Here is a 27,101-nt window from a genome sequence, read left to right as displayed (position 1 = left end):
ATGATAATGAGATAAAATTAAAATATATATATATATATATATATATCACACTAGTACTGCAGCCGGACAGGTATATATTATGTAATGACGGACCTGCAGGACACTGTCTGTCAGCACTGCAGACTCCTAAAGTAAGCTTCTAGTATCAAGAAGATAGAAAAAAAAAAAACACGGGTAGGTGGTATACAATTATGGATGGACGAGTGACTGCCGACACAGAGGTAGCTACAGCCATGGACTACCGTACTGTGTCTGCTGCTAATATAGACTGGATGATAATGAGATAAAATTAAAATATATATATATATCACACTAGTACTGCAGCCGGACAGGTATATATTATGTAATGACGGACCTGCTGGACACTGTCTGTCAGCACTGCAGACTCCTAAAGTAAGCTACTAGTATCAAGAAGATAGAAAAAAAAAAAACCACGGGTAGGTGGTATACAATTATGGATGGACGAGCAACTGCCGACACAGAGGTAGCTACAGCCGTGGACTACCGTACTGTGTCTGCTGCTATATAGACTGGATGATAATGAGATAAAATTAAAATATATATATATATCACACTAGTACTGCAGCCGGACAGGTATATATTATGTAATGACGGACCTGCTGGACACTGTCTGTCAGCACTGCAGACTCCTAAAGTAAGCTACTAGTATCAAGAAGATAGAAAAAAAAAACCACGGGTAGGTGGTATACAATTATGGATGGACGAGCGACTGCCGACACAGAGGTAGCTACAGCCATGGACTACCGTACTGTGTCTGCTGCTAATATAGACTGGATGATAATGAGATAAAATTAAAATATATATATATATCACACTAGTACTGCAGCCGGACAGGTATATATTATGTAATGACGGACCTGCTGGACACTGTCAGCACTGCAGACTCCTAAAGTAAGCTACTAGTATCAAGAAGATAGAAAAAAAAAAAACCACGGGTAGGTGGTATACAATTATGGATGGACGAGCGACTGCCGACACAGAGGTAGCTACAGCCGTGGACTACCGTACTGTGTCTGCTGCTAATATAGACTGGATGATAATGAGATAAAATTAATATATATATATATATCACACTAGTACTGCAGCCGGACAGGTATATATTATGTAATGACGGACCTGCTGGACACTGTCTGTCAGCACTGCAGACTCCTAAAGTAAGCTACTAGTATCAAGAAGATAGAAAAAAAAAAACCACGGGTAGGTGGTATACAATTATGGATGGACGAGCGACTGCCGACACAGAGGTAGCTACAGCCGTGGACTACCGTACTGTGTCTGCTGCTAATATAGACTGGATGATAATTAGATAAAATTAAAATATATATATATATCACACTAGTACTGCAGCCGGACAGGTATATATTATGTAATGACGGACCTGCTGGACACTGTCTGTCAGCACTGCAGACTCCTAAAGTAAGCTACTAGTATCAAGAAGATAGAAAAAAAAAAACCACGGGTAGGTGGTATACAATTATGGATGGACGAGCGACTGCCGACACAGAGGTAGCTACAGCCGTGGACTACCGTACTGTGTCTGCTGCTAATATAGACTGGATGATAATGAGATAAAATTAAAATATATATATATATATCACACTAGTACTGCAGCCGGACAGGTATATATTATGTAATGACGGACCTGCTGGACACTGTCTGCAGAATGCGTTTATAAAAACACCACACGACGAGTGTTTAACTTTTTCAGGCAGACAATCACAATATACTGGTGGTCAGCAGACAATCACAATATACTGGTGGTCAGTGGTCACTGGTCAGTCACACTGGCAGTGGCACTCTGGCAGCAAAAGTGTGCACTGTACTTAAAATATGTACTCCTGCTATAACTGCTCCCCAGTCTCCCCCACAATTAAGCTGTGTGAGCAGTGAGCACTCAGCACAGTCAGATAATGATATACAGTATTACATATCATGCAGCACACTGGGCTGAGCACAGATATGGTATGTGACTGTGTCACACTGTGTATCGTTTTTTTTTCAGGCAGAGAACGGATTAATTAAACTGGTGGTGGTCACTGGTCACACTATCAGCAAGTAGTACTCCGTCCTAAGCAGACAATCACAATATACTGGTGGTCAGTGTGGTCACTGGTCAGTCACACTGGCAGTGTGGCACTCTGGCAGCAAAAGTGTGCACTGTACTTAAAATATATTATTTATGTACTCCTGCTCTAACTGCTCCCCAGTCTCCCCCACAATTAAGCTGTGTGAGCAGTGAGCACTCAGCACAGTCAGATATACAGTATTACATATGATGATGCAGCACACTGAGGCTGAGTACAGATATGGTATGTGACTGTGTCACACTGTGTATCGTTTTTTTTCAGGCAGAGAACGGATTAATTAAACTGGTGGTCAATGGTCACTGGTCACACTATCAGCAAGTAGTAGTACTCCAGTCCTAATATGCTCCCCAAAATTAGTAAATAGTGTCTCTAACTCTCTACTCTCTTCTCTATAAACGGAGAGGACGCCAGCCACGTCCTCTCCCTATCAATCTCAATGCACGTGTGAAAATGGCGGCGACGCGCGGCTCCTTATATAGAATCCGAGTCTCGCGATAGAATCCGAGCCTCGCGAGAATCCGACAGCGGGATGATGACGTTTGGGCGCGCTCGGGTTAACCGAGCAAGGCGGGAGGATCCGAGCCTGCTCGGCCCCGTGTAAAAAAAGCTGAAGTTCGGCGGGTTCGGATTCAGAGAAACCGAACCCGCTCATCACTAGCCGGCATCCCGATCGAGTGACTGCATCGGGGGGAGGGAGGTTGGTTAGGTTTAGGCTGTGAGAGGGGGGTAGGGTTAGGCCCGTTTTTCCGCCGCATGCTGGTACTTGTGGTTCTCCAAGTACCAGCATGCGGGGGAGGCTTGCTGGGCCTTGTAGTACTGCTACTAAAAACAATATCTTTTCATTATCACAAAAGGCTATCAGCCCCCCCATCCGCAGCCCATTGGATGGGGGGGGACAGCCTCGGGCTTCACCCCTGGCCCTTGGGTGGCTGGGGGGGGGGCCCCTTGATTGAAGGGGTCCCCACTCCCCCAGGGTACCCCGGCCAGGGGTGACTAGTTGGATATTTGATGCCAAGGCCGCAGGGCACTATATAAAAGTGACGCCCCGGCTGTGGCATTATCTGTCCAGCTAGTGGAGCCTGGTGCTGGTTTTAAAAATACGGGGGACCCCTACTCTTTTTGTCCCCCGTATTTTTGGAACCAGGACCAGGCGCAGAGCCCGATGCTGGTTGCTTAAATATGGGGGAACCCCTGTCAATTTTTTCCCCATATTTTTGCAACCAGGATCGGCTCAAAGAGCCCGAGACTGGTTATGCTTAGGAGAGGGGACCCCACGCAATTTTTTTTGGGGATTTTACAGTGTTTAATTTAAAAAAAAATAAAAAATGAACCCCAGCACGGATCACACAGATCCGGCCGAGATTCATTGTAAAAAAGTCGGCAGTGTTTTGCTAATCACTGCCGTAAAAAACAGAAAAAAAAAAACGAATGACATCGACATCGGAAAACCCGAAAAGGCTAAATACGGCAGCTTAGTAAATTAGACGTAATCAATTCAAAAAGTTGCAATTTTACACTGTGGATGTCATTCGTGATTGAACTTTGACCTGAAACGGGAAAATACGAATCTTAGTAAATTTACCCCATTGTCTTTTTCTGGAAATATTCTTTTTGGTAAAAATTGACAGATATTCTGGAGTCAGAAGCAGACTCCAAGAAGGTCAGGTTCCTTCCACATACAGTTTCAAACCTATGGGCTACCAGAAGATCTACAGCTATACCACACTGGGTAGGCCCAATATCATCTGATATTTGAAACTAAGCAGTGTTGGGCCTGGTTAGTACTCGGATGGGAGACCATCGGGGAATACCAGGTGCTGTAGAAAAAGAAATCCTCAGTCTGATGGTGTGGGCCTCCGCCTGGGAGACCCCAGACTGGGGGGCCGACTTCTTCAGGTCACATAGATCTGGCATGGTATCTCTAGTTTATGCTTTCACCTTCAAGACAGCCTGTCCCGGGTAGAGATGAAGGCCATGGCTTTGCAAGAAGCAGGTCAGAAATTGCTTCAGTCAGGAATAGTCATTCCAGTTCCTCTGGCAAACGAGGACAAGGTTTTACTGCAACCTGGTTTTAGTTGGAAGCCAAATGGGTCATTTCGGCCCATGCTCAATCCTAAAATGCTGAACAAATACATTTGGAACCTCGGTTGCACATGGAATTGTTACGTTCCTTATGTGTGGCATGGAGCCAGGGGTTTTATGGTATCCCTGGATATACAGGATGCTTACCTACATGTTCCTATACCACTGTCCATCAGTGTTATCCAAGGTTTGCTATCCTCCAAACAGCATTTTCAGTTCTAGGCCTTACCCTTTGGGTTAGCCACAGTCCCCAGAGTATTTACCAAGAATATGGGGTAATAACACCTCATCTCCACCACAGGGGTTAAGGATTTTCCCATACCTAGACAATCTTTTAATCCTGGCTTAGTCACAGAGATTGTTTTTTTGTCATCTGCAACAGACAATAACGTGTTTGCAGAGGCAAGTGACTCATAACTTGGGAGAAATCATCTCCAGTTTCGTCACACCGGATGACTCACTTGGGGGCTGTACTGGATCAGGCCTGCAGAGAGTAATTTTTGCATCGCAACAAGATATCTAGGGTTCAGTATAGGATTCAGGACTTACCACACAGTCAAACGGTATCCATTCACGCAGCAATGCGGGTGATGGATTTGATGGTATCTGCATCGACAGGAGGGAGTATGCACAATTCCACTCTAGGTCTCTGCAGCGTCTGATTCTTACCAAATAGAACCTACAGTCACACCACACTGGATATGCCCAGATCTCATCGGATCGTGGAAGATCAGCAGTGTTGGCCTGGTTGGTACCTGAAGGGACCAGCTGGGAATACAAGGTGTTGTAGGTATTAATGGATTGCATCAGATACCTAAGTGGGCAGGACTTCATCATCCAACCTTGTCCGACGTTCTCATTCTGGAAATCCTAAACGGGGAAGCAGACTTTCTCAAGTCGACACACCATTCAGGGAAGTGAATGGGCTCTATACCCAGAGATCTTCCGGACTCTAGTAAACAAGAGGTGCTTGCCAGAGATATATCTCATAGCGTCTTGGTTGAACAACAAAGTGCTCACATACGGGTCAAGAACAAAGGATCCCAGGGCGATCTTTGTGGATGCCTTATCGGTGAGATCGGACTTTCGTAGGGTGGATGGGTTTTCCTCTAATTACCCTATTACCCAGGGTGGTGAGAAAGTTGAAACAGGAAGACCAGCAGAGAATGGCAATGGATGCTCTACTTCTACTCCCTCAACGTCCAGACCTACTAACGCAGGGTCCTAGTTATCACAGACATCTGGATCGACTGTCTTTGAGGGTGTGGCCTTTGAAACCTCTATCCTGAGGTCAAGAGGATATTTTCAAACAGTGTTCAGCGCAAGGAAACCTTCACTGGTGCAGTGAAAGAAAATTGGACCCTAAAATTTTTCAGTTTCCAGGGTCTTAGCATTCCTTCAGGCAGGAATGGATGGCTTCCTTGACAGAGCAAGGGTCGGCATTGACTGTAGGGTTCCAAAAGTAAATGACCAACTTACAGGATTTGCGTACTTTTTTCCAGGGTATGCTGCGCATTCAACCTCTGGTTGTTCCTCCTACAGTGCCATGGGACTTGTTTAGTCCTGAAAATCCTTCAAGTTGCCCCAATTGAACCACTTAATAATATGAATTATAAATGGTTGACAGCTAAAGTGTCTTTTCTTCTGACTAGGGCGTCAGCTAGAAGAATATCAGACTTAGGGGCATTGTGATGTTGTTCCCCATTTCTGATTGTTTATCTAGATAAAGTAGTTCACAGAACTAGATCTGGGTATCTTCCTAAGGTGATGACTAAGTTCCACCTTAACAAAGAAAATGTTGTCCCGGCGTTTTGGGTTCCGGGCCTTTTCTGCAGGAGATGCATCGCTGGACATGATCCGTGCATTAAGGATCTATGTGGATTGTACCAGTGTCATCAGAAAAGCATATTCTCTCTTCATTCTCTATGGATTTCACAAGAGAGGATGGCCTGCTGGCAAGATGACTTCAGATGATGAAGCATATTCTCAAGCTAATCTCCCTGTTCCGGCTAATGTCTCTGTTCACTCTACTCGTAAGGTAGGTCCTTCATGGGCAGCACAATGTGGTGCTTAAACAGAACAGGTATGTAAGGCAGCCATATGGTCTTCCGTTTACACATTCATTAAGACATTATGCCTTGGATACCTTTGCCTCTCATGATGCTGAATTCGGGCGAAGGATTCTCCTGTGCATCAGGAGCGTCCCCACCGCTAAAATGGTTTGGGAAATCCCATTGTTATCCTGTAGATAACCTGTGGACCCTGCCGGAGAAATATACATTATGGTAAGAACTTTCCGTTGATAACGGTATTTCTCCTAAGTCCACAGGATCCACAGGGATCTCACCCAGATGCACCTGATTTGAGGATGCTTTTACTCACTAACCTCTTCCTTCTTGTACGGAAGGGTGTGCATGTGTGTTCTTCTCGTCTGATTAGGGTTCGACATGATGCTCCTGCCTTGAGCTTTGGAATACAACTGATTTGCCTGAGTCAGGGGGATATATGGACGGGCCCGTTGCATGCTGGAAGGCCGGAAAGCTTTGACCGATTGGTGCAAATTCGCTGTCGCTCCATCATATCCCATTGTTAACCTGTGGATCCTGTGGACTTAGGAGAGATACCGTTATCAAAGGTAAGTTCTTACCATAACGTATATGTTTCCATTCACATGGAGTCCTATAAGGCCGGGATCCCATGTTTTTGGAACAAGTTGCCCAAACCAACATCAACAAGCATTTTATATGTTCAGTCACTTACAAGTCACTAACTGGAACAATAACTAATTATATGTTTAATACAAAACTTTCCAGACACTACTATGCTATCTACCAAATATAAAGGCACTATTCATTTAAAAGAGGATTCAAAAATTCAAAGGTCCAGCTTCAATTTGATTTGGTTTGATTATGTAAAAGCAGAGGTCAGGCAGAAGAGATTGGCATTATCATGCAAGAGGGAACAATTACCATTTTTCTTATGCAACATTGGGAGGTATGCTATAAGACCACCTAAACATATATTGAGCAAAATCAAATAATATTGTTGCTGTTATCAAATAAATCCTGCAGGGTGCATGGGTAAATGGCGGCTGCTACAAATGCCAGGTGTAGGCAGACGGCAATGTCACTGAGATAACCATAGGGGGCCACTGTACATTCTAAAAATATAGATTGAAATGTTTTTTATTGTAATCTAGTTGTTTGGCCTGATCCCTGTACAACCAAGTTTAGTTGCCCATCCACAGTATAGGGCATAGGTCTGCAAACTCGGTCCTCATTACCCCACACAGTGCATGTTTTACAGGTCTCCTCACAGAATCACAAGTGAAATAATTAACTCCACCTGCGGACCTTTTAATATGTGTCTGTGAATAATTAATACAACTGTGCACCTGCTGGGTTACCTGCAAAAATAAGATTTTACTTACCGGTAAATCTATTTCTCGTAGTCCGTAGTGGATGCTGGGGACTCCGTAAGGACCATGGGGAATAGACGGGCTTCGCAGGAGACATGGGCACTTTAAGAAAGTATTTACATTCTGGTGTGCTCTGGCTCCTCCCTCTATGTCCCTCCTCCAGACCTCAGTTAGAGAAACTGTGCCCGGAAGAGCTGACAGTACAAGGAAAGGATTTTGATAATCCAGGGCAAGACACATACCAGCCACACCAATCACACCGTATAACTTGTGATAACCTTACCCAGTTAACAGTATGAACAACAACAGAGTAAGTAAATAAGTAAAATCTTATTTTCTCTAACGTCCTAGTGGATGCTAGGGACTCCGTAAGGACCATGGGGATTATACCAAAGCTCCCAACCGGGCGGGAGAGTGCGGATGACTCTGCAGCACCGATTGAGCAAACACAAGGTCCTCCTCAGCCAGGGTATCAAACTTGTAGAACTTTGCAAAAGTGTTTGAACCTGACCAAGTAGCCGCTCGGCAAAGCTGTAATGCCGAGACCCCTCGGGCAGCCGCCCAAGAAGAGCCCACCTTCCTTGTGGAATGGGCCTTAACCGATTTAGGCAGCGGCAATCCAGCCGCAGAATGAGCCTGCTGAATCGTGTTACAGATCCAGCGAGCAATAGTTTGCTTTGAAGCAGGCGCCCCAAGCTTGTTGGAAGCATACAGGATAAACAAAGATTCTGTTTTCCTGACCCTAGCCATTCTGGCTACATAAACCTTCAAAGCCTGACCACATCCAGTAACTCGGAATCCTCCAAGTCAGTAGTAGCCACAGGCACCACAATAGGTTGGTTTATATGAAAGGATGAAACCACTTTCGGCAGAAATTGTGGGCGGGTCCGCAATTCTGCTCTATCGGCATGGAAAACCATATAGGGGCTTTTATGTGACAAAGCCGCCAATTCTGACACACGCCTAGCCGAAGCCAAGGCTAGTAACATGACCACCTTCCACGTGAGATATTTCAATTCCACCGTTTTGAGTGGTTCAAACCAGTGTGACTTAAGGAAACTCAAGACCACGTTAAGATCCCAAGGTGCCACTGGAGGCACAAAAGGGGGCTGAATATGCAGCACTCCCTTTACAAACGTCTGAACTTCAGGTAGAGAAGTCAGTTCTTTTTGAAAGAAAATGGATAGGGCCGAAATCTGGACCTTAATGGACCCCAATTTTAGGCCCAAAGTCACTCCCGACTGTAGGAAGTGAAGGAAACGGCCCAGCTGGAATTCCTCCGTAGGAGCATTCCTGGCCTCACACCAAGCAACATATTTTCGCCATATACAGTGATAATGTTGAGCCGTCATGTCCTTCCTAGCCTTTATCAGCGTAGGAATGACCTCATCCGGAATGCCTTTTTCTGCTAGGATCCGGCGTTCAACCGCCATGCCGTCAAACGCAGCCACGGTAAGTCTTGGAACAGACAGGGCCCCTGTAGCAACAAGTCCTGCCTTAGAGGCAGAGGCCACGGGTCCTCTGTGAGCATTTCTTGCAGATCTGGATACCAAGTCCTTCTTGGCCAATCCGGAACAATGAGTATTGTTCTCACTCCTCTTTTTCTTATGATTCTCAGCACCTTGGGTATGAGAGGAAGAGGTGGAAATACATAGACCGACTGGAACACCCACGGTGTCACCAGTGCGTCTACAGCTATCGCCTGGGGGTCTCTTGACCTGGCGCAATACTTCTGTAGGTTTTTGTTGAGGCGGGATGCCATCATGTCCACCTGTGGCAGTTCCCACCGACTTGCAATCTGCGTGAAGACTTCTTGATGAAGTCCCCACTCTCCCGGGTGGAGGTCGTGCCTGCTGAGGAAGTCTGCTTCCCAGTTGTCCACTCCCGGAATGAACACTGCTGACAGTGCGCTTACGTGATTCTCCGCCCAGCGAAGAATTCTGGTGGCCTCCACCATCGCCACCCTGCTCCTTGTGCCGCCTTGGCGGTTCACATGAGCCACTGCGGTGATGTTGTCTGACTGAATCAGACCCGGTTGGTCGCGAAGCAGAGACTCTGCTTGACGTAGGGCGTTGTATATGGCCCTTAGTTCCAGGATGTTGATGTGAAGGCAAGTCTCCTGACTTGACCACAGACCCTGGAAATTTCTTCCCTGTGTGACTGCCCCCCACCCTCGGAGGCTCGCATCCGTGGTCACCAAGACCCAGTCCTGAATGCCGAATCTGCGGCCCTCGAGAAGGTGAGCACTCTGCAGCCACCACAGGAGAGACACCCTGGTCCTGGGGGATAGGGTGATTAACCGATGTATCTGAAGATGTGATCCAGGCCATTTGTCCAGTAAATCCCATTGAAAGGTCCTCCTATGGAACCTGCCGAAGGGAATGGCTTCGTATGATGCCACCATCTTTCCCAGGACTCGCGTGCAGTGATGCACCGACACCTGTTTTGGTTTTAATAGGTTTCTGACCAGTGTCATGAGTTCCTGAGCCTTCTCTATCGGGAGATAAACCCTTTTCTGGTCTGTGTCCAGAATCATGCCCAGGAAAGGCAGACGAGTCGTAGGAATCAACTGCGACTTTGGAATATTTAGAATCCAGCCGTGTTGGCGTAACACTTCCAGAGAGCGTGCTACACTGATCAGCAACTGCTCTCTTGACCTCGCTTTTATGAGGAGATCGTCCAAGTATGGGATAATTGTGACCCCTTGCTTCCGCAGGAATACCATCATTTCCGCCATTACCTTGGTAAATATTCTCGGTGCCGTGGAGAGACCAAACAGCAACGTCTGAAATTGGTAATGACAATCCTGTACCACAAATCTGAAGTACGCCTGATGAGGTGGATAAATGGGGACATGAAGGTAAGCATCCTTTATGTCCAGAGACACCATAAAATCCCCCCCTTCCAGGCTTGCGATGACCGCTCTGAGCGATTCCATCTTGAACTTGAACCTTTTCAGGTATATGTTCAGGGATTTCAAATTCAATATGGGTCTGACCGAACCGTCCGGTTTCGGTACTACAAACATGGTCGAATAATAACCCCTTCCTTGTTGAAGGAGGGGAACCATGACCACCACCTGTTGAAGATACAATTTGTGAATTGCAGCTAACACAATTTCCCTCTCGAGGGGGGAAGCCGGCAGGGCCGATTTGAGGTATCGGTGAGGGGGCATCTCTTCGAATTCCAGCTTGTATCCCTGAGACACAATATCTATTGCCCAGGGATCCAACTGGGAGTGAACCCACTTGTGGCTGAAATTTCGGAGACGCGCCCCCACCGGGCCTAGCTCCGCCTGTGGAGCCTTAGCGTCATGCGGTGGATTTAGTGGAAGCCGGGGAGGACTTCTGTTCCTGGGAACTAGCTGCGTTGTGCAGCTTCCTTCCTCTGCCCCTGCCCCTGGCAAGAAAGGACGCACCTCGGACTTTCTTGCCTTTTTGTGATCAAAAGGACTGCATTTGGAAATACGGTGCTTTCTTAGGTTGTGAGGAAACATATGGCAAAAAATTTGACTTTCCAGCAGTAGCTGTGGTTACCAGGTCCGAGAGACCCTCCCCAAACAATTCCTCACCCTTGTAAGGTAAAACCTCCATGTGCCTTTTTGAGTCGGCATCACCTGTCCATTGCCGAGTCCACAGGACCCTTCTGGCAGAAATCGACATAGCATTTATTCTAGAGCCCAGTAGACTAATGTCTCTTTGAGCATCTCTCATATATAGGACAGCGTCTTTTATATGCCCCAGGGTCATTAATATAGTATCCTTGTCTAAGGTATCAAGTTCCTCAGACAGGGTGTCCGTTCATGCTGCTACAGCACTACACACCCAGGCCGACGCGATCGCTGGCCTCAGTAAGGTACCTGAATGTGTATAAATGGACTTCAGGGTACCCTCTTGCTTTCTATCCGCAGCATCTTTGAGGGTGGCCATATCCTGTGACGGCAGGGCTACCCTCTTGGATAAGCGTGTTAAAGCTTTGTCCACCCTAGGGGAGGATTCCCAGCGTAACCTGTCCGTTGGCGGGAAAGGATACGCCATAAGCATCCGTTTGGAAATCTGCAGTTTTTTATCCGGAGATTCCCAAGCCTTTTCACATAACTCATTTATCTCGTGTGAAGGGGGAAAGGTCACCACCTGCCTTTTTCCCCCATACATATGAACCCTCTTGTCAGGGACTGGGGTTTCCTCTGTGATGTGCAACACATCCCTAATTGCTATAATCATATAACGGATGGATTTAGCCAATTTTGGCTGTAACTTTGCATCATCGTTATCGACACTGGAGTCAGAATCCACGTCGGTATCTGTGTCAACAATTTGGGATAGTGGGCGCTTCTGAGACCCTGACGGCCTCTGCGACATAGGATCAGGCACGGGCTGAGACAGGGGCGGATCCAGAAAAAAATGACAGGGGGGGCACCATGATAGGGGAAGGGGAGAATGTCTGTGGTACCAGTTGTATTTGCACGCACCTTCGGTACGCGTGCTTACAGTAAAGTGCGGTGGTATCACTACAAGGGGCATTACCTCACAAGATATGCAATCCCCATGAACCACACCCCTCATTATAGTCACACTGGGAGGTACACACAAAAAACAAGGCCATTCCACTTACCTGCCTGCTATGCTGTGGGTCTTTTGTCTCCTAGTCGATGACCGATCCTTCCGGATGACTGTTCCAAGTAATGGCGGCCTGGCTCCTCTCCACAGCCTGTGCATTATAGTCAGTTGTAAAAATAAAGCGGAGATGTCCAGCTCACAGCACTCCCCCTTCAATAACCACAACACCCCCCACCAGTCTCTTCAATGTCCACACCACAGCACTTTCACGGCCCCTTCAATGTCTTCTCTGCCTCACTGACAGCAGCACATCTCTGCCTCACTGACAGCAGCACATCTCTGCCTCACTAACAGCAGCACATCCCCGCCTCACTGACAACAGCACATTTCCCCCTCACTGACAACGGCACATCCCCGCCACACTGAGAGCGGCTCATCCCCGCCTCACTGACAGCGGCACACCCCCGCTTCACTGACAGCGGTGCATCCCTGCCCCACTGACAGCGGCGCATCCCTGCCTCACTGACAGTAGCACATTACTGCCTCACTGACAGCGATGCATCCCCGCCTCACTGACAACAGCGCATCACTGCCTCACTGACAGCGATGCATCCCCGCCTCACTGACAACAGCGCATCACTGCCTCACTGACAGCAGCACATCTCCGCCTCACTGACAACAGCGCATCACTGCCTCACTGAGCGCAATTTAAATAAAAAATGTATGTGTATAGTGGGCATGTGTGCAGTATTATGTGTACAAGGGGTATGTGTGCAGTAGGCGTAAGTGTTGTGGGCATATGTGTAATAGTGGGCATGTGTGCAGTATGTGTGCAGTATGCAAGTGGGCATGTGTGCAGTATGTATGTGCGCAGTGGGCATATGTGCAGTGGGCATGTGTGCAGTATGTATGTGTGCAGTGGGCATATGTGCAGTATGTATGTGTGCAGTTGTCATGTGTGCAGTATGTATGTGTGCAGTGGGCATGTGTGCAGTATGTATGTGTGCAGTGGGCATGTGTGCAGGGGTGTGGTTCGTTTTATCGACAGTGTCTAGGTCGACAATGTTTAGGTCGACCACTATAGGTCGACAGTCACTAGGTCGACATGGATGGAAGGTCGACAGGGTTTCTAGGTCGACATGTGCTAGGTTGACAGGTCTAAAGGTCGACATGAGGATTTTTTTTTGTGTGTGTCGTTTTCTTCGTAAAGTGACCGGGACCCCAAATTAGTGCACCGCGTCCCCTCGCATGGCTCGCTTCGCTCGCCATGCTTCGGGCATGGTGCCTTCGCTCTGCTACCGCTTCGCTCGGCACACTTTACCGTTCCAATCGTAGTCCACATGGATCGTTAAGTATGAAAAAATCCCCCCCCCAAAAAAAATGTGAAAAACTCATGTCGACCTTTAGACCTGTCGACCTAGCACATGTCGACCTAGAAACCCTGTCGACCTTCCATCCATGTCGACCCAGTGACTGTCGACCTATAGTGGTCGACCTAAACATTGTCGACCTAGACACTGTCGATCTTCAGACAGGATCCCATGTGCAGTTGGCATGTGTGCAGTGGACATGTGTGCAGTATGTATGTGTGCAGTGGGCAGGTGTGCAGTATGTATGTGTTCAGTGGGCATGTGTGCAGTATGTATGTGTGCAGTGGGCATGTGTGCAGTATGTTTGTGTGCAGTGGCGGAAGTGCAGTGGGCACGTGTGCAGTATGTATGTGTGCAGTGGGCATGTGTGCAGTATGTATGTGTGCAGTGGGCATGTGTGCAGTATGTATGTGTGCAGTGGGCATATGTGCAGTGTACATGTGTGCAGTATGTATGTGTGCAGTGGGCAGGTGTGCAGTATGTATGTGTGCAGTTGGCATGTGTGCAGTATGAATGTGTGAAGTGGGCATGTGTGCAGTATGTATGTGTGCAGTGGGCATATGTGCAGTATGTATGTGTGCAGTGGGCAGGTGTGCAGTATGTATGTGTTCAGTGGGCATGTGTGCAGTGGGCATGTGTGCAGTGGCGGAAGTGCAGTGGGCACGTGTGCAGTATGTATGTGTGCAGTGGGCATGTGTGCAGTATGTATGTGTGACTGTGCAACATACATGTATGTGTGAAATATATGTATATAGAGCTTCAGCATGTTCTGACAGCCAGTGAGGGGTTAGTTCTGTACCAGAGTGCATACACGCTGCCATCTGGGTGTGACAGGAAAGATATACAGCACATTAGTTGGCTCTGGCTACAGGCTTTCTGCAGCCAGAACACAGGGTTATCAGCCCAGGGTCACAGCCCATAAAACGGAGCTGTATTATGGGGTCAGCGCACAGACTCACAGTACTACGGAGCTAACACAGTCACACCAAAGTTCCTGTCAACCAAGTACCAGCGTGTGTCACGTATTTACAGCCTCCTAACACATTGTAGTGTCACAGCCTCAGCACATTGCTGTCACTGCAGCAACTCACCAGTGTCAGTGCGCGTGGCCAGCTCCGCTCCAGTCTCATGCTGAGCTGACGCCTCCACAGGGCTCCGAGCCCTGTCAGCATGCATTTGAATAGTCCAGCCCACCTAATGATAGGCACAACAGCTGACCTATCTTCACTCCTGCAGCTGTGTGCCTGCTTCTACTTGTAGAGGAGACAGAGCTAGAGGCAGACCCGGGGAGGAGCCATCACGGAAGTAGTCAGTTAACGCTGCCTGATCGCTGCAGTGCTGCTGCTCACGTTTGGAAAAAAAAAGTGCTAGAAATGACAGGGGGGGGGCACAGGCCTGTGTGCCCCTCCCCTGGATCCGCCACTGGACTGAGACCCTGACTGTCCTAAGTCAGCTTTATCCAACCTTTTATGCAAGGAATTAACATTATCATTTAAAACCTTCCACATATCCATCCAATCAGGTGTCGGCGCCGTCGGCGGAGACACCACATTCATTTGCTCCCGCTCTGTTTCCACATAGCCTTCCTCGTCAAAAATGTCGACACAAGCGTACCGACACACCACACACACAGGGAATGCTCTTTTTGAAGGCAGTTCCCCCACAAGGCCCTTTGGAGAGACAGAGAGAGAGTATGCCAGCACACACCCCAGCGCTATATAACCCAGGAATAACACAGTAACTTAATGTTAACCCAGTAGCCGCTGTTTGTATTGATTTTTGCGCCTAATTATGTGCCCCCCCCTCTCTTTTTCACCCTTGTCTACCGTGTATCGGCAGGGGAGAGCCTGGGGAGCTTTCTCTCAGCGGAGCTGTGGAGAAAAAATGGCGCTGGTGAGTGCTGAGGAAGAAGCCCCGCCCCCTCAGCGGTGGGCATCTGTCCCGCTTCAATGTACAATTTTTGGCGGGGGCTCATACATATATACAGTGCCCAACTGTATATATGCTAACTTTTGCCAAAGAGGTCCTAATTGCTGCCCAGGGCGCCCCCCCCCCCCCCCCCCTGCGCCCTGCACCCTTACAGTGACCGGAGTATGTGAGGTGTGTGTGGGAGCAATGGCGCACAGCTGCAGTGCTGTGCGCTACCTCAGTGAAGACTGGAGTCTTCTGCCGCCGATTTCGAAGTCTTCTTGCTTCTTATGCTCACCCGGCTTCTGTCTCCCGGCTCTGCAAGAGGGGCGGCGGCGCGGCTCTGGGATCGGACGACGAGGGTGAGATCCTGTGTACGATCCCTCTGGAGCTAATGGTGTCCAGTAGCCTAAGAAGCAGGACCTATCTTCAGAGAGTAGGGCTGCTTCTCTCCCCTCTGTCCCACGATGCAGGGAGTCTGTTGCCAGCAGAGCTCCCTGAAAACAAAAAACCTAACAAAATACTTTCTTACAGCAAGCTCAGGAGAGCTCACTGAACAGCACCCAGCTCGTCCGGGCACAGATTCAAACTGGAGGAGGCACATAGAGGGAGGAGCCAGAGCATACCAGAATGTAAATTCTTTCTTAAAGTGCCCATGTCTCCTGCGGAGCCTGTCTATTCCCCATGGTCCTTACAGAGTCCCCAGCATCCACTAGGACGTTAGAGAAATATGCACTGTGTGGGGTAATCAGGACCGAGTTTGCAGACCTATGGTATAGGGTAAATTTTATTAAGGGGAGTTCTATTTAAGATGGGATGTTGCCCGTAGCAACCAATCAGATTCTTACAGTGACCCTTACAGTGACCGGAGTATGTGAGGTGTGTGTGGGAGCAATGGCGCACAGCTGCAGTGCTGTGCGCTACCTCAGTGAAGACTGGAGTCTACTGCCGCCGATTTCGAAGTCTTCTTGCTTCTTATGCTCACCCGGCTTCTGTCTTCCGGCTCTGCGAGGGGGACGGCGGCGCGGCTCTGGGATCGGACGACGAGGGTGAGATCCTGTGTACGATCCCTCTGGAGCTAATGGTGTCCAGTAGCCTAAGAAGCAGGACCTATCTTCAGAGAGTAGGGCTGCTTCTCTCCCCTCTGTCCCACGATGCAGGGAGTCTGTTGCCAGCAGAGCTCCCTGAAAACAAAAAACCTAACAAAATACTTTCTTACAGCAAGCTCAGGAGAGCTCACTGAACAGCACCCAGCTCGTCCGGGCACAGATTCAAACTGGAGGAGGCACATAGAGGGAGGAGCCAGAGCATACCAGAATGTAAATTCTTTCTTAAAGTGCCCATGTCTCCTGCGGAGCCCGTCTATTCCCCATGGTCCTTACAGAGTCCCCAGCATCCACTAGGACGTTAGAGAAATATGCACTGTGTGGGGTAATCAGGACCGAGTTTGCAGACCTATGGTATAGGGTAAATTTTATTAAGGGGAGTTCTATTTAAGATGGGATGTTGCCCATAGCAACCAATCAGATTCTTACAGTGACCCTTACAGTGACCGGAGTATGTGAGGTGTGTGTGGGAGCAATGGCGCACAGCTGCAGTGCTGTGCGCTACCTCAGTGAAGACTGGAGTCTTCTGCCGCTGATTTCGAAGTCTTCTTGCTTCTTATGCTCACCCGGCTTCTGTCTTCCGGCTCTGCGAGGGGGACGGCGGCGCGGCTCTGGGATCGGACGACGAGGGTGAGATCCTGTGTACGATCCCTCTGGAGCTAATGGTGTCCAGTAGCCTAAGAAGCAGGACCTATCTTCAGAGAGTAGGGCTGCTTCTCTCCCCTCTGTCCCACGATGCAGGGAGTCTGTTGCCAGCAGAGCTCCCTGAAAATAAAAAAAACCTAACAAAATACTTTCTTACAGCAAGCTCAGGAGAGCTCACTAAACAGCACCCAGCTCGTCCGGGCACAGATTCAAACTGGAGGAGGGACATAGAGGGAGGAGCCAGAGCACACCAGAATGTAAATTCTTTCTTAAAGTGCCCATGTCTCCTGCGGAGCCCGTCTATTCCCCATGGTCCTTACGGAGTCCCCAGCATCCACTAGGACGTTAGAGAAGCATGCACTGTGTGGGGTAATGAGGACCGAGTTTGCAGACCTATGGTATAGGGTAAATTTTATTAAGGGGAGTTCTAATTAAGATGGGATGTTGCCCATAGCAACCAATCAGATTCTTCTCATTTATCTAGCACCTTCTAGAAGTTAATAACTGGAGTCTCATTGGTTGCTATGGCCAATATTCCATCTTAAATAGAACTCACATCTTAGTAAATTTACCCCTATGGAGTATATTCAATTAGTGTCGGATCCTCTCCGACGGAGCACATCCGACACTTCACTATTCAATTTGCGGCCATTTCTGACAGGTTTTTTCCCGTTTTCGACAATGCCGATCTGACTTTTTTTTAAAGTCGAATCGGCATTGTCGTATATTGCAGCATTCTATTCCTAGATTCCTGTTGTTACTTGTAGTCTAAGTTTGATCCATGTTGCATTTAATTCCCAGAAACCTGTTTTACAAACGCTTGGTGTTTAAAGGGTAAAGCAGCGATCACCGGCTACAGGACTTCTTTTTTTTGCTGTTTATTTTTTCCGCTCACCTACTGCACTGGATCGCTTTCCAAATTTGCTTACCGTTTTCTATAAATGCAAAAGCTTATGTTTCATTATTCATTTCTCCTTCAGGGGAACTATCTTGTAATAATAAAAATGTCAAAAGAAATACACAAATACATACATACCCTAAATGAGGATGTGCCGCCAGTGCTTCTGCCGAGACAGTGATTTATAGCCCCAGAGAAAAAAGGGGGCAGGAGCAGGGAGTGCACGGAGTGGAGAAACACATGCAAATTTAACACTATTTAAGCTGACATTAATTCAAGTACTGTCAGACTGCGCCACAGCACAATTTGCTGGTTTTTTTTTTATGTTCTTGTTTTTTTTGGGGGGGAGGGGGGGGTGGAATATTTTTCTTTCAAAGCTGTTTGTTTTTCTTTTGTCCCTCTGAAAAAAAAAAATTTGTTAACCTTAGAATTATATCATAGTTTCAAACATATTAAGGTTATGAAGATTGTAAACAGCGTGATAAAGGCTTTTAGTGATATTAAGGCTAAGTGGTATATTTACTAATTTACTGAAGAACAGTTTTAAAGGGCTGTGGGGTCTATTTACTAAGCCTTGGATGGAGATAAAGTCAACAGAGATAAAGGGGGACATGTACTAAGCAGTGATAAACGTGGAGAAGTGAGCCAGTGGAGAAGTTGCCTATGGCAACCAATCAACTGCTCTGTATGTGTTTATAGTATGCAAATTATAAATGTTACGTCAATGCTGATTGGTTGCCATGGGAAACTTCTCCACTGGCTCACTTCTCCACTTTTATCACTGCTTAGTACATGTTCCCCATAGTACCAGCCAATCGGCTCCTAACTGTAATTTTTCAAACACAGCCTGTGAAATGTCAGTTAGGAGCTGATTGGCTGGTACTTTATCTCCATCCAAGGCTTAGTAAATATACTAGAGATGAGCGGGTTCGGTTTCTCTGAATCCGAACCCGCACGAACTTCATGTTTTTTTTCACGGGTCCGAGCGACTCGGATCTTCCCGCCTTGCTCGGATAACCCGAGCGCGCCCGAACGTCATCATGACGCTGTCGGATTCTCGCGAGACTCAGATTCTATATAAGGAGCCGCGCGTCGCCGCCATTTTCACACGTGCATTGAGATTGATAGGGAGAGGACGTGGCTGGCGTCCTCTCCATTTAGATTAGAAGAGAGAGAGAGAGAGAGATTGACCTGATTTACTGGAGCTTAGGAGTACTGTAGAAGTGTAGAGAGTGCAGAGTTTACTAGTGACTGACCACAGTGACCACCAGACAGTGCAGTTTTATTTAATATATCTGCCTGAAAAAAACGATACACACAGTGACTCAGTCACATACCATATCTGTGTGCACTGCTCAGCCCAGTGTGCTGCATCATCTATGTATATATATCTGACTGTGCTCAGCTCACACAGCTTATAATTGTGGGGGAGACTGGGGAGCACTGCAGTGCCAGTTAATAGTTATAGGTTATAGCAGGAGCCAGGAGTACATATTATATTAAAATTAAACAGTGCACACTTTTGCTGCAGGAGTGCCACTGCCAGTGTGACTGACCAGTGACCTGACCACACTGACCACCAGTATAGTTAGTAGTATACTATATTGTGTGATTGCCTGAAAAAGTTAAACACTCGTCGTGTGACTTCACTTGTGTGGTGTTTTTTTTTTTATTCTATAAAAAACTCATTCTGCTGACAGACAGTGTCCAGCAGGTCCGTCATTATATAATATATACCTGTCCGGCTGCAGTAGTGATATATATATATTTTTTATATCATTATTTATCATCCAGTCGCAGCAGACACAGTACGGTAGTTCACGGCTGTAGCTACCTCTGTGTCGGCACTCGGCAGTCCGTCCATAATTGTATACCACCTACCCGAGGTTTTTTTTTCTTTCTTCTTTATACATACATACTACTACATCTCTTTATCAACCAGTCTATATTAGCAGCAGACACAGTACGGTAGTTCACGGCTGTAGCTACCTCTGTGTCGGCACTCGGCAGTCCGTCCATAATTGTATACCACCTACCCGTGGTTTTTTTTTCTTTCTTCTTTATACATACATACTACTACATCTCTTTATCAACCAGTCTATATTAGCAGCAGACACAGTACAGTACGGTTGTTCACGGCTGTAGCTACCTCTGTGTCGGCACTCGGCAGTCCGTCCATAATTGTATACCACCTACCCGTGGTTTTTTTTTCTTTCTTCTTTATACATACATACTACTACATCTCTTTATCAACCAGTCTATATTAGCAGCAGACACAGTACGGTAGTTCACGGCTGTAGCTACCTCTGTGTCGGCACTCGGCAGTCCGTCCATAATTGTATACCACCTACCCGTGGTTTTTTTTTCTTTCTTCTTTATACATACATACTACTACATCTCTTTATCAACCAGTCTATATTAGCAGCAGACACAGTACAGTACGGTAGTTCACGGCTGTAGCTACCTCTGTGTCGGCACTCGGCAGTCCGTCCATAATTGTATACCACCTACCCGTGGTTTTTTTTTCTTTCTTCTTTATACATACATACTACTACATCTCTTTATCAACCAGTCTATATTAGCAGCAGACACAGTACAGTACGGTAGTTCACGGCTGTAGCTACCTCTGTGTCGGCACTCGGCAGTCCGTCCATAATTGTATACCACCTACCCGTGGTTTTTTCTTTCTTTTTTCTTTATACATACATACTACTACATCTCTTTATCAACCAGTCTATATTAGCAGCAGACACAGTACAGTACGGTAGTTCACGGCTGTAGCTACCTCTGTGTCGGCACTCGGCAGTCCGTCCATAATTGTATACTAGTATCCATCCATCTCCATTGTTTACCTGAGGTGCCTTTTAGTTGTGCCTATTAAAATATGGAGAACAAAAATGTTGAGGTTCCAAAATTAGGGAAAGATCAAGATCCACTTCCACCTCGTGCTGAAGCTGCTGCCACTAGTCATGGCCGAGACGATGAAATGCCAGCAACGTCGTCTGCCAAGGCCGATGCCCAATGTCATAGTACAGAGCATGTCAAATCCAAAACACCAAATATCAGTAAAAAAAGGACTCCAAAACCTAAAATAAAATTGTCGGAGGAGAAGCGTAAACTTGCCAATATGCCATTTACCACACGGAGTGGCAAGGAACGGCTGAGGCCCTGGCCTATGTTCATGGCTAGTGGTTCAGCTTCACATGAGGATGGAGGCACTCAGCCTCTCGCTAGAAAAATGAAAAGACTCAAGCTGGCAAAAGCAGTAGCACCGCAAAGAACTGTGCGTTCTTCGAAATCCCAAATCCACAAGGAGAGTCCAATTGTGTCGGTTGCGATGCCTGACCTTCCCAACACTGGACGTGAAGAGCATGCGCCTTCCACCATTTGCACGCCCCCTGCAAGTGCTGGAAGGAGCACCCGCAGTCCAGTTCCTGATAGTCAGATTGAAGATGTCAGTGTTGAAGTACACCAGGATGAGGAGGATATGGGTGTTGCTGGCGCTGGGGAGGAAATTGACCAGGAGGATTCTGATGGTGAGGTGGTTTGTTTAAGTCAGGCACCCGGGGAGACACCTGTTGTCCGTGGGAGGAATATGGCCGTTGACATGCCTGGTGAAAATACCAAAAAAATCAGCTCTTCGGTGTGGAACTATTTCAACAGAAATGCGGACAACAGGTGTCAAGCCGTGTGTTCCCTTTGTCAAGCTGTAATAAGTAGGGGTAAGGACGTTAACCACCTCGGAACATCCTCCCTTATACGTCACCTGCAGCGCATTCATAATAAGTCAGTGACAAGTTCAAAAACTTTGGGTGACAGCGGAAGCAGTCCACTGACCAGTAAATCCCTTCCTCTTGTAACCAAGCTCACGCAAACTACCCCACCAACTCCCTCAGTGTCAATTTCCTCCTTCCCCAGGAATGCCAATAGTCCTGCAGGCCATGTCACTGGCAATTCTGACGAGTCCTCTCCTGCCTGGGATTCCTCCGATGCATCCTTGCGTGTAACGCCTACTGCTGCTGGCGCTGCTGTTGTTGCTGCTGGGAGTCGATGGTCATCCCAGAGGGGAAGTCGTAAGACCACTTTTACTACTTCCACCAAGCAATTGACTGTCCAACAGTCCTTTGCGAGGAAGATGAAATATCACAGCAGTCATCCTACTGCAAAGCGGATAACTGAGGCCTTGGCATCCTGGGTGGTGAGAACCGTGGTTCCGGTATCCATCATTACTGCAGAGCCAACTAGAGACTTGTTGGAGGTACTGTGTCCCCGGTACCAAATACCATCTAGGTTCCATTTCTCTAGGCAGGCGATACCGAAAATTTACACAGACCTCAGAAAAAGAGTCACCAGTGTCCTAAAAAATGCAGCTGTACCCAATGTCCACTTAACCACGGACATGTGGACAAGTGGAGCAGGGCAGGGTCAGGACTATATGACTGTGACAGCCCACTGGGTAGATGTATGGACTCCCGCCGCAAGAACAGCAGCGGCGGCACCAGTAGCAGCATCTCGCAAACGCCAACTCTTTCCTAGGCAGGCTACGCTTTGTATCACCGGTTTCCAGAATACGCACACAGCTGAAAACCTCTTACGGCAACTGAGGAAGATTATCGCGGAATGGCTTACCCCAATTGGACTCTCCTGTGGATTTGTGGCATCGGACAACGCCAGCAATATTGTGTGTGCATTAAATATGGGCAAATTCCAGCACGTCCCATGTTTTGCACATACCTTGAATTTGGTGGTGCAGAATTATTTAAAAAACGACAGGGGCGTGCAAGAGATGCTGTCGGTGGCCAGAAGAATTGCGGGACACTTTCGGCGTACAGGCACCACGTACAGAAGACTGGAGCACCACCAAAAACTACTGAACCTGCCCTGCCATCATCTGAAGCAAGAAGTGGTAACGAGGTGGAATTCAACCCTCTATATGCTTCAGAGGTTGGAGGAGCAGCAAAAGGCCATTCAAGCCTATACAATTGAGCACGATATAGGAGGTGGAATGCACCTGTCTCAAGCGCAGTGGAGAATGATTTCAACGTTGTGCAAGGTTCTGCTGCCCTTTGAACTTGCCACACGTGAAGTCAGTTCAGACACTGCCAGCCTGAGTCAGGTCATTCCCCTCATCAGGCTTTTGCAGAAGAAGCTGGAGACATTGAAGGAGGAGCTAACACGGAGCGATTCCGCTAGGCATGTGGGACTTGTGGATGGAGCCCTTAATTCGCTTAACAAGGATTCACGGGTGGTCAATCTGTTGAAATCAGAGCACTACATTTTGGCCACCGTGCTCGATCCTAGATTTAAAGCCTACCTTGGATCTCTCTTTCCGGCAGACACAAGTCTGCTGGGGTTGAAAGACCTGCTGGTGAGAAAATTGTCAAGTCAAGCGGAACGCGACCTGTCAACATCTCCTCCTTCACATTCTCCCGCAACTGGGGGTGCGAGGAAAAGGCTCAGAATTCCGAGCCCACCCGCTGGCGGTGATGCAGGGCAGTCTGGAGCGACTGCTGATGCTGACATCTGGTCCGGACTGAAGGACCTGACAACGATTACGGACATGTCGTCTACTGTCACTGCATATGATTCTCTCACCATTGAAAGAATGGTGGAGGATTATATGAGTGACCGCATCCAAGTAGGCACGTCACACAGTCCATACTTATACTGGCAGGAAAAAGAGGCAATTTGGAGGCCATTGCACAAACTGGCTTTATTCTACCTAAGTTGCCCTCCCACAAGTGTGTACTCCGAAAGAGTGTTTAGTGCCGCCGCTCACCTTGTCAGCAATCGGCGTACGAGGTTACATCCAGAAAATGTGGAGAAGATGATGTTCATTAAAATGAATTATAATCAATTCCTCCGCGGAGACATTGACCAGCAGCAATTGCCTCCACAAAGTACACAGGGAGCTGAGATGGTGGATTCCAGTGGGGACGAATTGATAATCTGTGAGGAGGGGGATGTACACGGTGATATATCGGAGGATGATGATGAGGTGGACATCTTGCCTCTGTAGAGCCAGTTTGTGCAAGGAGAGATTAATTGCTTCTTTTTTGGGGGGGGTCCAAACCAACCCGTCATATCAGTCACAGTCGTGTGGCAGACCCTGTCACTGAAATGATGGGTTGGTTAAAGTGTGCATGTCCTGTTTTGTTTATACAACATAAGGGTGGGTGGGAGGGCCCAAGGACAATTCCATCTTGCACCTCTTTTTTCTTTTATTTTTCTTTGCGTCATGTGCTGTTTGGGGAGGGTTTTTTGGAAGGGACATCCTGCGTGACACTGCAGTGCCACTCCTAAATGGGCCCGGTGTTTGTGTCGGCCACTAGGGTCGCTTATCTTACTCACACAGTCAGCTACCTCATTGCGCCTCTATTTTTCTTTGCGTCATGTGCTGTTTGGGGAGTGTTTTTTGGAAGGGCCATCCTGCGTGACACTGCAGTGCCACTCCTAAATGGGCCCGGTGTTTGTGTCGGCCACTAGGGTCGCTTATCTTACTCACACAGTCAGCTACCTCATTGCGCCTCTTTTTTTCTTTGCGTCATGTGCTGTTTGGGGAGTGTTTTTTGGAAGGGCCATCCTGCGTGACACTGCAGTGCCACTCCTAGATGGGCCCGGTGTTTGTGTCGGCCACTAGGGTCGCTAATCTTACTCACACAGCTACCTCATTGCGCCTCTTTTTTTCTTTGCGTCATGTGCTGTTTGGGGAGTGTTTTTTGGAAGGGCCATCCTGCGTGACACTGCAGTGCCACTCCTAGATGGGCCCGGTGTTTGTGTCGGCCACTAGGGTCGCTAATCTTACTCACACAGCTACCTCATTGCGCCTCTTTTTTTCTTTGCGTCATGTGCTGTTTGGGGAGTGTTTTTTGGAAGGGCCATCCTGCGTGACACTGCAGTGCCACTCCTAGATGGGCCCGGTGTTTGTGTTGGCCACTAGGGTCGCTAATCTTACTCACACAGCTACCTCATTGCGCCTCTTTTTTTCTTTGCGTCATGTGCTGTTTGGGGAGGGTTTTTTGGAAGGGACATCCTGCGTGACACTGCAGTGCCACTCCTAAATGGGCCCGGTGTTTGTGTCGGCCACTAGGGTCGCTAATCTTACTCACACAGCTACCTCATTGCGCCTCTTATTTTCTTTGCGTCATGTGCTGTTTGGGGAGGGTTTTTTGGAAGGGACATCCTGCGTGACACTGCAGTGCCACTCCTAAATGGGCCCGGTGTTTGTGTCGGCCACTAGGGTCGCTAATCTTACTCACACAGCTACCTCATTGCGCCTCTTATTTTCTTTGCGTCATGTGCTGTTTGGGGAGGGTTTTTTGGAAGGGACATCCTGCGTGACACTGCAGTGACACTCCTAAATGGGCCCGGTGTTTGTGTCGGCCACTAGGGTCGCTAATCTTACTCACACAGCTACCTCATTGCGCCTCTTATTTTCTTTGCGTCATGTGCTGTTTGGGGAGGGTTTTTTGGAAGGGACATCCTGCGTGACACTGCAGTGACACTCCTAAATGGGCCCGGTGTTTGTGTCGGCCACTAGGGTCGCTAATCTTACTCACACAGCTACCTCATTGCGCCTCTTTTTTTCTTTGCGTCATGTGCTGTTTGGGGAGGGTTTTTTGGAAGGGACATCCTGCGTGACACTGCAGTGCCACTCCTAGATGGGCCCGGTGTTTGTGTCAGCCACTAGGGTCGCTAATCTTACTCACACAGCTACCTCATTGCGCCTCTTATTTTCTTTGCGTCATGTGCTGTTTGGGGAGGGTTTTTTGGAAGGGACATCCTGCGTGACACTGCAGTGACACTCCTAAATGGGCCCGGTGTTTGTGTCGGCCACTAGGGTCGCTTATCTTACTCACACAGTCAGCTACCTCATTGCGCCTCTTTTTTTCTTTGCGTCATGTGCTGTTTGGGGAGGGTTTTTTGGAAGGGCCATCCTGCGTGACACTGCAGTGCCACTCCTAGATGGGCCCGGTGTTTGTGTCGGCCACTAGGGTCGCTTATCTTACTCACACAGTCAGCTACCTCATTGCGCCTCTTTTTTTCTTTGCGTCATGTGCTGTTTGGGGAGGGTTTTTTGGAAGGGACATCCTGCGTGACACTGCAGTGCCACTCCTAGATGGGCCAGATGTTTGTGTCGGCCACTAGGGTCGCTTAGCTTAGTCATCCAGCGACCTCGGTGCAAATTTTAGGACTAAAAATAATATTGTGAGGTGTGAGGTATTCAGAATAGACTGAAAATGAGTGGAAATTATGGTTTTTGAGGTTAATAATAATATGGGATCAAAATGACCCCCAAATTCTATGATTTAAGCTGTTTTTTAGGGTTTTTTGAAAAAAACACCCGAATCCAAAACACACCCGAATCCGACAAAAAAAATTCGGTGAGGTTTTGCCAAAACGCGGTCGAACCCAAAACACGGCCGCGGAACCGAACCCAAAACCAAAACACAAACCCGAAAAATTTCAAGTGCACATCTCTAAAATATACCCCTGTATTTCAAGGGAAAAAGCAATAAACACCAAGCGTAGGGCTGGTGGACGTCCTGATACAAATAATGGCAATTGTGTCAGCCAAGGGACGGCACAGCTTTCCTCTTGCAGACACATGAACCCCCGCATTGGTCCATACGGATTATAGCAATAGCATGAGGTAGTAACTCAGGCCTCCACAGCTTCCCGCAGATACTGCCGCTCATGGAATCTGTGTAAAGAACACACAGGCGTAGACTGGAGAGGATGATCATGGTAATTACAGACCTGAGGGTGATGAGAAACACAGTAAAGATTATACGAACAAGTGAGGGACACTATAAGGAAAATACAGACAGCACTATAAGAGAAATTCAGAAAAATGGTAGCACTATAAAGGAGATGTAGACTTTTATAATGCCGACACTACAATGTCAAAAGGCAACATGTCGAGATTCTGGGGATTGCCAGAATGTAAACATTAGGGTATGACTGCGGGTGGTAGGGTTTGGGGTAGGCTACGGAGGGGATGTTA

The 27,101-nt window shown here is 47.7% G+C and overlaps 1 pseudogene; it reads left to right on the top strand.

Annotated features, from left to right (window-relative positions):
- The first annotated feature begins 3,815 nt into the window (after positions 1-3,815).
- On the top strand, positions 3,816-3,934 carry LOC134937030 (5S ribosomal RNA; annotated as a pseudogene).
- The last annotated feature ends 23,167 nt before the right edge of the window (positions 3,935-27,101 follow it).

Source organism: Pseudophryne corroboree, chromosome 6 (assembly GCF_028390025.1).
Source record: "Pseudophryne corroboree isolate aPseCor3 chromosome 6, aPseCor3.hap2, whole genome shotgun sequence".
NCBI lineage: Eukaryota > Metazoa > Chordata > Amphibia > Anura > Myobatrachidae > Pseudophryne > Pseudophryne corroboree.
This window is presented reverse-complemented; position numbering and strand designations above follow the sequence as displayed.